Source organism: Engystomops pustulosus, chromosome 5, assembly GCF_040894005.1.
Source record: "Engystomops pustulosus chromosome 5, aEngPut4.maternal, whole genome shotgun sequence".
NCBI lineage: Eukaryota > Metazoa > Chordata > Amphibia > Anura > Leptodactylidae > Engystomops > Engystomops pustulosus.
Genome location: NC_092415.1, coordinates 61693530 through 61707142, shown reverse-complemented (window position 1 = coordinate 61707142; position 13613 = coordinate 61693530). Strand labels below are relative to the sequence as shown.

The window sequence follows — 13613 nt, the reverse complement described above, 5'->3', positions numbered from 1 at the left end:
AATATTTAAACCAGTTCTAGAGAAAGGGGGGTGATTAGAATTTTTAGGCTTTTTTTTTATAATTTTTTTTTAATTTTTACTATTTTTCAGACTCACTAGGGTACTTTAACCTTAGGTTGTCTGATCGATACTAACATATACTGCCATACTACAGTATGGCAGTATACGGGGATGTTCCTCCTCACTCATTACAATGTACAAGAGGACGGCGCCTCGTGTATTATCGTAGGATAAATGGGAAATAGTAAATTAAATTGAAATTAAAATATCCAAGGGATATGTATAGAGAGGGAGGGTATGGACAGTACCCCCCCTGAGAATCGCGCTCACCTTAAATAGCTTAAATCGAGCGTAGAAATACTCCAAAAGCTGCCCAACAGCTTGCCGGTATTTGCTTTATGCAAAGGCTGAACCGGTGTCACAAGCATAAAATGGGGTTAGAAAACCAAGAAAAAGGCTGGCACGGCGCTATTATGGAGAGAGTCTTCTGGTAAGTTTAAATTGTTTATTCCAAAAACTGTAAACGCGTTTCGGGCGGAACACCCTTCTTCAAGTACAAATGGAAATAGCTCTAAACGATATTAAAACGAATGCATAATACATAGTAAATAATGGGTAAAAAATAAATAAATGAATAAATAAATGTATAAAATGGGGAGGCATTACAGCCAATAGGGGATATAAAAAGCAAGTACTTCAAAAATATTTAATAAATATTTATACAAATCTACTTCAATGTATATTCCAATATGGCACATGGCTCATAGAAGCAGAGGATTGAATTTATAACATATTGTAGGGATTCACTCAAATGGTAGCCTTTAGAGAAGCGCCAGGCAGCAGTCTTTCAGGTGAACAAAACAGGTGTCTTTATTTAGACATAAAAATAACAGGGAAAAGGGCTTGCTCCAGCCAGCAAAACCAAATGCATAGTCCATATGATAAATCTCAGTCCATGTTATCAAGCACAGTTCACATTCACAGACACAGTACCGTACTTCACCCTCCTGGGTTAGGAGCACCTTTTTAGTCCTCAGACTTCCCCACACAGCAATGCTCAGCTCTGGCTCTGCTATTCCCTGTGTTCCACTCAGCTACACACAGGTAGGGAACCACCCGCCTTCTCCTGACACAGGTGGCTTTACATAGGGCTGCAAGCCCTGGCCTGGAACGTGGGAGCAGCCATCCCACCCAGCACTGTGACTGCTCCAGAAAAAACCCGTCCCGGATCAGTTGCATTGCAGCTATGCTAAAATAACAAAAGTGTGTCAGTGGCCGAACGCCGCTGACACCAGCAATACTGGTTTTTACTTCACTGAGGCCAGGCACCACGGTGACACGTATCTACCATCCACCACAACACCTTGTGCCTTTCTACATACCCCCTCCCTCTGCCCAACACAGGGGGTCTGGGCAACTTCAGCCAGCATGCAATAAACCCTAGACAGCGCATCTGCGTTACCTTGTAATTTTGCAGGCCTATGCTCCACTGTAAAATTAAAGTCTTGCAAAGCCAAGAACCAACAGGTCACACGGGCATTGTTACCCTTTTTTCTCCCTTAGCCATTTCAGAGGAGCGTGGTCTGATACCAGCCTGAATAGTTACGTTCCGCTGGGGACAGCTTTCTACTGAGATAGCACACCGGATGTTCCTCCCCGTTTACCACCTGTGACATTACAGCCCCTTGGCCTACCTCTGATGCGTCTGTTTGCACCACAAACTCACAAGAAAAATCAGGGGCTATCAACACTGGCTGTCTACAGAGAGCAACCTTAAGCTTCTGGAAAGCCCCCTCAACCTCTGGGGACCACTTGATCATGGCCATTTTTTTTTCCCTTTGTAAGGTCAGTAAGGGGTACTGCTATTTCAGAAAAGTTTGGGATAAATCTCCTATAATATCCCACAATACCGAGAAATGCCCTCACTTGTTTCTTTGTAAGTGGGCGGGGCCAGTCCTGGATGGCTTCTACCTTATTTATCTGGGGCTTAATCTCACCTCTCCCCACTACATAGCCCAAGTATCTGGCTTCTTCCATCCCAATGGCACACTTACTTGGATTTATAGTAAAACCGGCTTTTCTAAGCGCATTCAGGACTGCTTGGATTTTACCAAGATGACTCTCCCAATCCATAGCCCTTTGAAAGGTGGCTGGGGCCCCCTGTAAACTGAATGGCATCCTGACATACTGGAAGGATCCCTCAGGTGTGGAAAAGGCTGTCTTCTCCCTGGCTTCCTTGGATAAGGGAATTTGCCAATACCCCTTGGTGAGGTCTAAGGTAGTGATATACCGGGCTGGTCCTAGCCTCTCAATAAGCTCATCTACCCGGGGCATGGGGTATGCATCTACCTCTGACACCTCATTTAATTTGCGATAATCATTACAGAATCGCCACTCTCCATTGGGCTTTGGGACTAGCACTATGGGACTGGACCACCCACTTTTAGATTCCTCAATGACCCCTAGTTTCAGCATTCTGTGCACTTCCTTGGTGATGACTGCCCTCCTGGCCTCTGGAATCCGATATGGTTTTAGGTTCACTCTCACATGAGGCTCAGTAACTATCTCGTGTTCAATTAGATTAGTTAGCCCTGGTGCTTCTGTGAACAGATCTCTATTTTTCTCCAACAATTGTCTGCACTGGTGTTTTTGAGTAGAGGACAGGGTCTCTGCTATCTTCACATTCTCTGTATTGACCTCTGATTGGGTCACTAGGCAAGAGGCCTCTGGGGCATCTGTATGTTTCCAGGGCTTAAGCAAGTTAATATGATAGACCTGATAGGGTTTTCATCTGCCTGGCTGATGTACTCGATAGTTAACTTCGCCCACCCTCTCGACAACCTCATAAGGCCCTTGCCACCTCGCCAAGAATTTGCTCTCCACCTTAGGTACTAACACCAAAACTCGATCCCCCGGACTAAACTGTCTAAGACGAGCCGATCTGTTATAGACTCTAGCCTGTGCTTCTTGAGCCTGCAGGAGATGCTCTTTGACAATAGGAGTGACCTGAGCTATCCGATCCTGTAATTGGGCAATATGTTCAATGACACTTCTGTAGGGTGTAACTTCGCTCTCCCATGTCTCTTTTGCTATGTCTAACAGACCTCGTGGGTGTCGGGCATACAACAGTTCAAATGGAGAGAACCCTGTGGAGGTTTGGGGTACCTCCCTAATGGAAAACAACAGGTAAGGTAAAAGGTAATCCCAGTCCCTACCATCTTTCTGAACTACCTTCTTTAACATAGCCTTCAAGGTCTTGTTGAAATGTTCCACCAACCCATCTGTCTGTGGGTGGTAAACAGAGGTGCGTAGTTGAGTAACCTTCAGAGCCTTACAGAGATCCTGCATGACCCTGGACATGAATGGAGTCCCTTGGTCAGTCAGAATCCCTGTTCTAGAAAATATCTGAAACAATTCTCTGGCGATAGCCTTGGATGAGGCCTTTCTCAGGGGAACGGCCTCTGGATACCGGGTAGCATAATCCACTAGCACTAGTATATACTGGTGACCCCTCGCCGATTTTACCAGAGGCCCTACCAAATCCATGGCATCCCTCTCAAAGGGTACTTCGATAATCGGCAATGGTATTAGGGGGCTGCGAAAGTTTGCCACCGGGGAAGTTACTTGGCACGTAGGACATGACTGACAATAATCTCTGACCTCCCGGTAACATCCCGGCCAGTAGAATCTGCGTAGAATCCTCTCTACTGTCTTTCTCAAACGCTGCCCATCCACCTGGCTAGGTGGCGCTGTGGTCTCCTTGACACTGATTGCTTCTGCCATCATGGCCATCTGTTTAATGAGCAGCTGGTTTGTCTCTTGCTGCTGAGTGCTGGCCTGCACCAGATGCTTTACAAGGTCCTCCATTTTCTCTCTGTGGACTTTTATGTAAGCAGCAGCCTTAACCCAGCAGCCTTAACCCTGGATCGTGCCCGCAATCCAAAAACCAATTGTAGTAGGGATTCACTCAAATGGTAGCCTTTAGAGAAGCGCCAGGCAGCAGTCTTTCAGGTGAACAAAACAGGTGTCTTTATTTAGACATAAAAATAACAGGGAAAAGGGCTTGCTCCAGCCAGCAAAACAAAATGCATAGTCCATATGATAAATCTCAGTCCATGTTATCAAGCACAGTTCACATTCACAGACACAGTACCGTACTTCACCCTCCTGGGTTAGGAGCAGACTTCAGTCCTCAGACTTCCCCACACAGCAAGGCTCAGCTCTGGCTCTGCTATTCCCTGTGTTCCACTCAGCTACACACAGGTAGGGAACCACCCCCCTTCTCCTGACACAGGTGGCTTTACATAGGGCTGCAAGCCTGGCCTGGAACGTGGAAGCAGCCATTCCACCCAGCACTGTGACTGCTCCAGAAAAAACCCATCCCGGATCAGCTGCATTGCAGCTATGCTAAAATAACAAAAGTGTGTCAGTGGCCGAACGCCGCTGACACCAGCAATACTGGTTTTTACTTCACCGAGGCCAGACACCACGGTGACACGTATCTACCATCCACCACAACACCTTGTGCCTTTCTACAATATACATATACATAATATACAAATATAAATATGAATATATATATATACACACATAGACATACAAACATATATGAATATGCACGTACATACATATAAAAGTACATATCGATGGTTAAAAATATATCATAAGCTAAAGTGCCCGTATAATACTTGACATGGTTTGTCTTGGTGCAAAAGGATGAGTGTTAAACTCAAATATTCTATGGCAATTGGTAAAGGCTCTGATACAGGTACACTCCAAAAGGTATATCACAAAGGATGAACTGCAATTTAAAAAGGAATGTTTAAAAAGGAAAGTAATGATAGGGTTAATACAAGTCAGCCTCGGATCTTCAGAGGACCCGAGGCTGTCATGGCGATGGATCGCCGCTCCCTGATGACGTCACGGGGAGCGACGATCCTCGGCAAGATGGCGGCGCCCATGAGGCGCCCAATGGTACAGGTGGCGATTGGCGGGAAAACCCCCCACGATCGGTGCTAGTAGCGATCTTGGGTGTTACTGGTAAGTCTTTGCTGCAATATGAAGCCCTCTCCATGCACCAGGAACCGGCGTACGGTTTTCTTTGGGCTCGTATGATCTATTTTGGAGGATGATAAATCTGACATTTATATTTTAAATAAATAGTTACACGAAAGTTTCTAATACTTGAGGAACCCCTTTCAATCTTATTCCTAAAATTTGCACAACCTCTGGATTCTGATACAACGAATGAAAAAAATCACAATAATTTTGCACTCATTTTCCAATGTGCCCAAAAAAGTTGCAAGTACAGGTAGTCCTCGGTTCACGTACACGATAGGTTCTATACAGTCAAAACTGTATATTTATAATTTTTTTTGCCCCAGTGACAACCGGAGTTTCAACGGTAACAGGACCAAGGATTATCAATAGAGATTCATTACAGACACCTTACAGCTGATCATTGCAGTCTGGGACTATAGTAAAGCATCCAGAGATCTTCACCAAAGGTCACAGTGGGCAGAGGGGTCTGTCTTTAACTCGGGGTAGTCTGTAAGTTGGGTGTTCTTAAGTAGGGGATCGCCTGTATAAGAAAAACAAACGGTGTTAACATCTTTTTTATTTTTACATGAAGCTCTTGTGGCTAATTATAACCACGTGAGGTCTTGTCAGACTTACTACGGTAGTAATTTTGGTGAAGTTGGTTGACAAGTTGTTTAGGGATTAAAGAGGTGTTCCAGTTATGCTGGAAAAATACAGGATGGAGGAATTGAAAAGAAAAAAATTACTTACCTCTGTTCAGCTTCCTCTTGAGGTGTTTTGCTGAAACCTTTTCCAGTATAGATTGTAAATCCCTGTAGTTGTCATCAAATTGCTGCAGAATAGAAGAAATAAACGTGCAACATTATTTATTTTTTTTATTTCAGGTGTAATTACAGTTATTCCGATAAGGGTAATGTTATCTGGCCCATGCATAGAAGATGAATCATTTAAAATGTTGTAGTAGTATCGGATTAGAAAATGACTTTTGTATACATTACATTTGTATATTCTCCTTTATCTCTTCTGGTATCTGACCAGTCACTTGTGTTTTTGATATTGATTGCAAAACACTTGGGGGAATAGGTACCATCTGCTTCTCTGTTTCAGCTATGAATGGACTATTGGCGTTGGTACAGTGCCCAGAACTAGATCTGTGGCGCTGTTCATTAGGCATCGATTTGGATAGAAAAACAATGTAAACTCTTCCTATTCGTGGTAATTATGCTGCAGTCAATTGCATTCCAAAAGCAAGCAGACTTCCTAATTCATTTTTTATAAAATTACTCAGGAATTGTATGAGCCATAATCTGTATGAGCCCATTGCCTGCAATGAACCTGTATTTAGTCCTGTATGTCTGTTATTAGGACATTACAAGTATATTCTGTCTATAAATATTGTATATTACATTCAGTATCTCCACTGCAGACAGTATGAATACTAGTCTCAATGTGTCAATACTTCATCCTCTTAAAAGTGGTATTCTTATCTGAGCATTGATGTTTCATTGAATAAATCTCCCATATATATACATTTTCTGAATTGGATGCTATTAAAAAATGTTTTCATGTAAATGTAGGCATATTGTACCTTAGAAATTAGACTATTGTCCTTGGATACGACCGCATCTACTAGAGTGATTGCACAAAGAAACAAATTGTTTTTGCTTATGAAATGGCCAGGAGTTACTGCATATCCCACAGCCATCCCATATTATTGAACCCTGAATCCTGGTGGTTAGGCAGGGCTCAATAGCGCATGTCTGGCCAGCACTGCCTGGTTGCGACGTTGGTCATATCCAAGGACAGCTATTTTCTTTCTAAGGGACTATATGGCTACATTTATGGGAAATTATCTTCACATTAATAATTTTTTTAATTACATGCAATTGAAGAAATGTGTGTATATGGCAGATTACATTGAATGCAAACGCCCAGATAAGAATACCTCTCTAAGGGTTAAAGAGCTGCAATCACACATGTTTACTATGGGACTAGTTGATAATTTATCCTGGCCTGATCTAAGATATGAAAGGAAGCAATCACCAGCAAAGTGGTTTTCTAGACCCACTGCTTGTGTTTATTATAGATTTAACATCAGATAATTGAAATGTATTGTGAGGTACGGTGATGTGTTTTATCGATTTTTTTGCTTTCCATTTCCTTGTTCATATAGAGTTTTTTTTTCTCCCAGATACTATAGAAAACAAAATACTGCTAGCAATTTATTGCCGCCAATCTGATATATGACCTATTGTATTTTATAGATCTGCATGTCTGGGAACACAATCATTGCTAAGGGCAGAATGATTATATGTTACAGATTCATATGGAGAGAAACCTAGAACAGCATGAGAAAAACAAAATCACCAAAACGAGAGGAACAAAGAACCTTGTAGATATTTGTCATTGTAGGACCACTTTTTTTTCTCCAGCTCGGAGTAGTAAGGACCTTATCACTTTTTGTAGCCCTCAGATGATGTCATTCACTGCCCATGCATCACCCAATGCAGTAAAACCTCTGGTACATCAGGTGTCCGGGCAGAGAATTGAGCAGCTACTGAGGAGCAGGTACACTTCTTGCCATTTTAGAAACTGTAGATTTTATACTCTTAGTCACTATGATTAACTTGATACCAAAAACTGTATGTATAAAAAAACAAATAACTTGTTTTTTTTTTATCCAGTGAGCTGTCTAAGGGCTTGATTTCTGCAGGATAAGTTGAAATGTGTAATATATTCTATGACCTATGCCACATACACTACCTTACATCAAAATAACTATGTCAAACCCAAACTTAATTGAATATAAGAATTACTCTGGACGCTTCCTTTGTTTTTTTACAATCCACAACTTTAGAGCAGAAATTTAGCGCCATATATTATAGTTTTTAACACAATGGGGCGCATTTACTAAGGCTCTGAATTTCCGTCAGTTTTGTGATTTTTTTTTTAGATTTGCCCTGAATTGCCCCGGGTTTTTGGCGCACGCGAGCAGATTGTGGCACATCGGCGCCGGCCTGCATGCAAAACAAATCGGGAGGCGTTGAAGTTGGACAACCCAACTGATTTGGACAAACCGCGCAATTTAAAAAGCAAATTGTGTCGCAAGATCAGCACTCATGCATCGGGAAGAAGAAGGTGAACTAAGGCGGACCTCAGCGGGGAAGCGACACATGCAGGAAATTGTGAATCTTAGTGATTCGCAGCAGACCCCAATCCTCATCGGACATTCCGGATTGGCGACGTCAACAAGACAGGTAAGTAAATGTGCCCCATTGTAATCAGTTATAAGTTAACAGTTGTAAGGTATTTCAACCCTTTTAATGTGAAAGTTATTGTCCATGTATTTAAAGGAAAACTATCATCAGGAATGTGATTTTTAGCTCGTTTCAGGTTCCAATAGCCTACGCTATGCTGACTTTGTCAGCATTCTGAATCATGTCAGTACTTTATAAGTTTAATTCACATTGCCTGGATCCCTGCCAGCAGTGTGTGGTAAGTCCCAGGGGAGGGGAAACTGCAGCCTGCGTGTACCTGTGTGTCCTGTGTGATTCAGCTTCCTTATAGATCAAAGAAATAAACATTTTGTGGAATTTGTACTTTAAAATTATAATATTTGAACCAAGTTGACAATGTCCTTGGAATATGATTTTTCGTAGGTATTTATGATTACATAAAATAAATGGGATGTAATTTCATTAGTTAAAGGACATCTACCACCAGGATGAAAGACTGAACCAAAGGAACCTGAGGGTTACAAGGGTCCATTACCACCTTTGGAGACCTTCATACTGCTGGTAGATGCCCTTTAAATGAAACCTCCATAGTGTGTGTGTGTGTGTGACATGATAAGTATTGTGAGACAATACAGACCCAGTACTCCATGCATTGTGTCCCACCAGCTCAAGGCTATGCAGAACAGGATCAGCCTTCACTTTCAATATCCGTCATTTTAATGACTCATTGCCAGTAAATCAGACTGTAATATATTCACTGAAATTCTGAGACTCCAAGCATGATGGGGGCTGGGAGATCAGGCTCACCATGAAGCAGGGAGAATCAACTTGAGTCTGATTCACTGTTGCAATGAATGATACTGTGCAGGCAACTGCTGGATTACTACAATATGCAGATGAAAGTGTTTATTCAGGGATATAGTGGAGACAAGTGACTCTGTGACAGCTTCAACATATAAACGAGTAGGGAAACATACAATCTGCCACAATTCCAATAATATAGGATGGCCTCTCCATTATCATGCCGTAAGTTCCTGGAAATCACACTGAGGTTTTCCATTGTCTGAGCAATCAGCATCCAGTCAGTAGGACCATATACCTACACCCCACTCAGTTGTTTCTGACAGCCCCTCAAACCAAAAAGGTGCTAACACCCTTGGGGTCACCTTTATAATACCCATATACTATTAAAGAGTATATAGGAAGGTGCTGATTAGGCAAGCCCTTTAAATTCAATGGGCAAGATTTATCAAAACTGTCTGAGAGCGAAACTGTTCTAGGTGCTCATTGCAACCAATAAGGACTTAGCTTTCATTTTCCCACAGCAGTTTATAAAGTGAAATTTGAGCTCTGATCCAGCCCCCCCCCTTCCCCCGACCCGCATCTCCAACAGATATCTGGTGCTTCGGACAGAATTGGTGGGGCAAAGCTTGGGTATGGAACAAAAGTAATAACATTTTATATTGGAATATATATTTCTTGGAATAGAACACACTGGGAAGTCTTGGCCGCCTTCTTCCAGATATTAGGAATAGGAGTGTAGGACTGGGGGAAAGCCATATCACAGTTACTGTTGATGATTAAACAGGCTCCTGTCACAACTACAAGAATAGAGATAACAGTACAGCCTCCCTGACTTTATATTTACTGTCTCTTTTTGGAAACATTTTCTAAAGAGAAGAATTTTGAGAGCTAAAGTGACAGGAAGTGAGGAAACTTCATGGACTGTACCAAAATGGCACTCCACAAGGTGGGTGTCACATACTCCTATAACATTTATTGTTGTGTGACAGGAGCCTGTCCAATAACCATGTATAATGTAGAAGATAGTGTAGCCTCACTGACTATATGAATGTTCTTTTTGATTTTTTTAAACTATAGTTCCCCCAGCAGATAGAGATGGTATTATCTCTGGTAGTATGTATCATGACCTGCTGAGGCAATAAGAGATTAATAGCAGAGCAGGAAAAGAGAAATCAACAAGTAAAGATGGTTTCTGATCATGGAGTGTTGTATACATAAGAAGTGCAATGTGATAGTTAGATGAGGTGTGCGGTGATGGGGAAAAAAAAATTCAAAGCAGTTTTTCAATTATAGTCCAGTTCCTTGGCCATCTATCGAGGGAAATGTTTGATACCCCTGGTGAACTGAGCATTGGAATCCATAAAAAGTAAACCTCTCTGTATTAAGAGAGATAGGTGGAGGAAGGCTGTGTAACAATTTCTGGTTTCTGTGGAAAGTTGAAAAAGGAGTTGTAAAGAGCTGTGTGATGGCTTGTTTTCTGTGTAACAAATTGCAAATCATAGTAATGGTATTGAATATTCCATGCCATGTACTGGGACGCAGGAAAAAAATTCCAAATGCAGTGAAAATGGTGAAAAACCGCATTTGCGCCGTTTTCTTGTGGGCTTGGGTATTACGGCTTTCATTGTGTGCCCCAAATGACATGTCTACTTGATTCTTTGGGTTGGTACGATCACAGGGATACCAAATTTGTATAGGTTTTATAAGGTTTTATAGGATTTATAATGTTTTCATACCTTACAAAAGTTAAAACCTCCTGTACAACTTTTTTATACTTTGTACGGTGCTGGGGCTTTTGCTACATTTGATAATATTTTCAATTATATCATTTTTAGGACTGTACGACCTTTTGATCACTTTTTATAGATTTTTTTTATATTTTTCAAAATGGCACAAAAGTGCCATTTTAAATTTTGGGCACTATTTTCCATTACGAGGTTAAACGCAGTGAAAAACATATATTTTGATAGATCGGGCATTTTTGGACGCGTCAATATCTAATGTGTTTATGATTTTTACTGGTTATTTATTTTTATCAGCTCTACAGAAAGGGGGGTGATTTGAATTTTTAGGTTTTTTTATTATAATTTTTTTTAAACTTTTTTTTATTTTTATTTTTACTATTTTTCAGACTCTCTAGGGTACTTTGTCTGATCAATCCGATCATATACTGCCATACTACAGTATGGCAGTATATGGGGATTTTCCTCCTCATTCATTACAATGTGCACATTGTAATGAAGAGGTTAAAACGAAACAGCCTCGGGTCTTCGGAAGACCCGAGGCTGTCATGGTGACAGATCGCCGCTCCCCGATGATGGCTAGCACCGATCGCGGGTGTTACCAGTAAGTCTTTGCTGTAATGTGCAGCAAAGACTTACCAGCTATGAAGTGGGCTCAGCCCGTGAGCCCTCTCCTTGTGAATACACGGCGGGCGATCGTGCACCTGTTAAAGTGGTCTAAACTCTGCGCAAAATGGCTAAAAACAGGTCTAAAAAGCCTTGATAAATGTGGTGTAAGGCTTTTCACACTGTGTTCTAGACGCAAAACCACCCGAATTGTGGCGCAAGTGCGTTAATACATCCCCCCCATAGTCTTTTAATATAATAATAATTTAATCTATATTTACCAAGCAGAATTTTCAAGACTGCATTGTGTGCAAAAAGGAAGCAGTCCACAGTCTCTACATACTGCAGATATTGAGGTCTTATCAACAATGTTATGTAATGGGGTACCGCGCTGATTCCCATCTTGACTCAAGTTTTTTCTGTTATACTTAAGGAGGGTCGGATTACGAATTCAATGAGGGAAGCTTCCATAGTACTTTTTTTTAAAAAAGGTAAAGATCCCATGGATATGGGGGCCTACAGACCTATTTCTCTTCTCAATTGTGATATAAAAATATTGGCCAAAATTATGGCCTCTAGGCTGAGAGGGGTTATAACAGATCTGGTACATCCAGATCAAAACGGGTTCATTCCTGCAAGAGGAACAGATTATAACCTGCATAGGCTGTTCTCTGATATACAACTCAGAGAAGGGGGGACTGCTCCATCCTGTCGTTAGACGCCGTTAAGGCCTTCGACAGGGTGGAGTGGTCGTTCCTCTGGAAAGTACTTTTAAGGTTTGGCCTAGGGAATGATTTTGTTAAAGGGGTTTGCACTCTTTATAGTGCCCCATTGGCTAGGATAAGTATTAATGGTGATCTATCGAACCCTATCCCTCTCTCTCGCGGTACACGGGAGGGGTGTCCCCTCTCCCCGCTTCTCTTTGCCCTTTATATAGAACCCTTGGCTATAATGACAAAGACAAGCAGAATGGATTAGGGGGTGGGGAAGCGGGGGCGAGGGGGACAAGATCTCCCTTTACGCTGACGATATTTTGATGACCATACGGAAACCGAATGACACGCTGGCGGGAATCTTTAGCCTGGTTTCAAAATTTGGACATTTTTCGGGCCTTAAAATCAACTGGGAGAAGACGGTTTTATTACCATTAGATGGGGAATTTTCTGACCCTGGGATTCACGTGGATGTCTTAAACACGGATGGGGCATTTAAGTATCTGGGGGTGACGGTTGCAACTGACCCTTCCAGATTTATTGATTTGAATATTATCCCAATCATAAATAAAATGCGACATACCATCTCTAACTGGTTAAAATTGCCATTTTCAAGAGCCGATAGAGTTGGATTGCTAAAAATGATTTTGCTGCCACAATTATTATACCCGCTGGCGGTCTGTCCAGTCTGGATTCCGAAAAGGATTTTTAAACTAATAGATTCCCTGTTTACTGAGTTGATCTGGAATAGGAAAAGGGCAAGGTTGAAATTTTCCATCATATTTTTTATCATTCTCTCCTATTTGGGATAATTTTAATTTTGAGAAGTTTAGGCTTGTCACAGAGAAGGAATATTGGAGAGGGAGGGGATTGTTTTTCCTTTCACAAATTTTTTCAGAAACACGGATGTTAAATTTAGAAGAAATGAGGACACAGTATGGGGAAGGAGACAGGAGTTTTTACTTTAAATTTCTTCAATTGTATTATGCGTATATTAGAACAAGTGATAAGGGTAGATTCATAGTAGGAACAAATGTTTGTATTGAATTTTTAATAAACTCCACCACTAGGAAGAAAGTGATATCACATATATATAATTTAATTTTGCAGGCTTGGGCTGAAAAAGTAGCTATTCCATCTTGCAGTAAATGGGAAAAGGACATTGGGGAAGTATCTAAGGAATTTTGGAAAAAACTGTTATAAAGGAGTTTTCTGCTCATCCATGTCCTGGAATCACAGGATGACCCAGTTTAATTTTCTGCATCAGCTATATTATACCCCTAAGATGTTATATAATTTGAAGCTAAGAGAGTAAATTCCGAATGTCTTAGATGCTCGGAACCTGAAGCGGATTTTATCCATGTAGCCTGGTCATGTCCAGAGATAGGCCCTTTTTGGAGGGAAGTCTTTCAATTTATAGACGATCAGTTATCTGTAGCCCTACCCGGGTCCGGACAGGTTGCTATCCTTGG

At 41.5% G+C, this 13613-nt stretch overlaps 1 protein-coding gene across 3 annotated transcripts in view; it reads left to right on the top strand.

Annotated features, from left to right (window-relative positions):
- The window catches only part of TMEM200C (transmembrane protein 200C), a 50329-nt gene that overhangs the window by 12424 nt on the left and 24292 nt on the right, over nucleotides 1-13613 (top strand). The gene's annotated exons all lie outside the window — the stretch shown is intronic.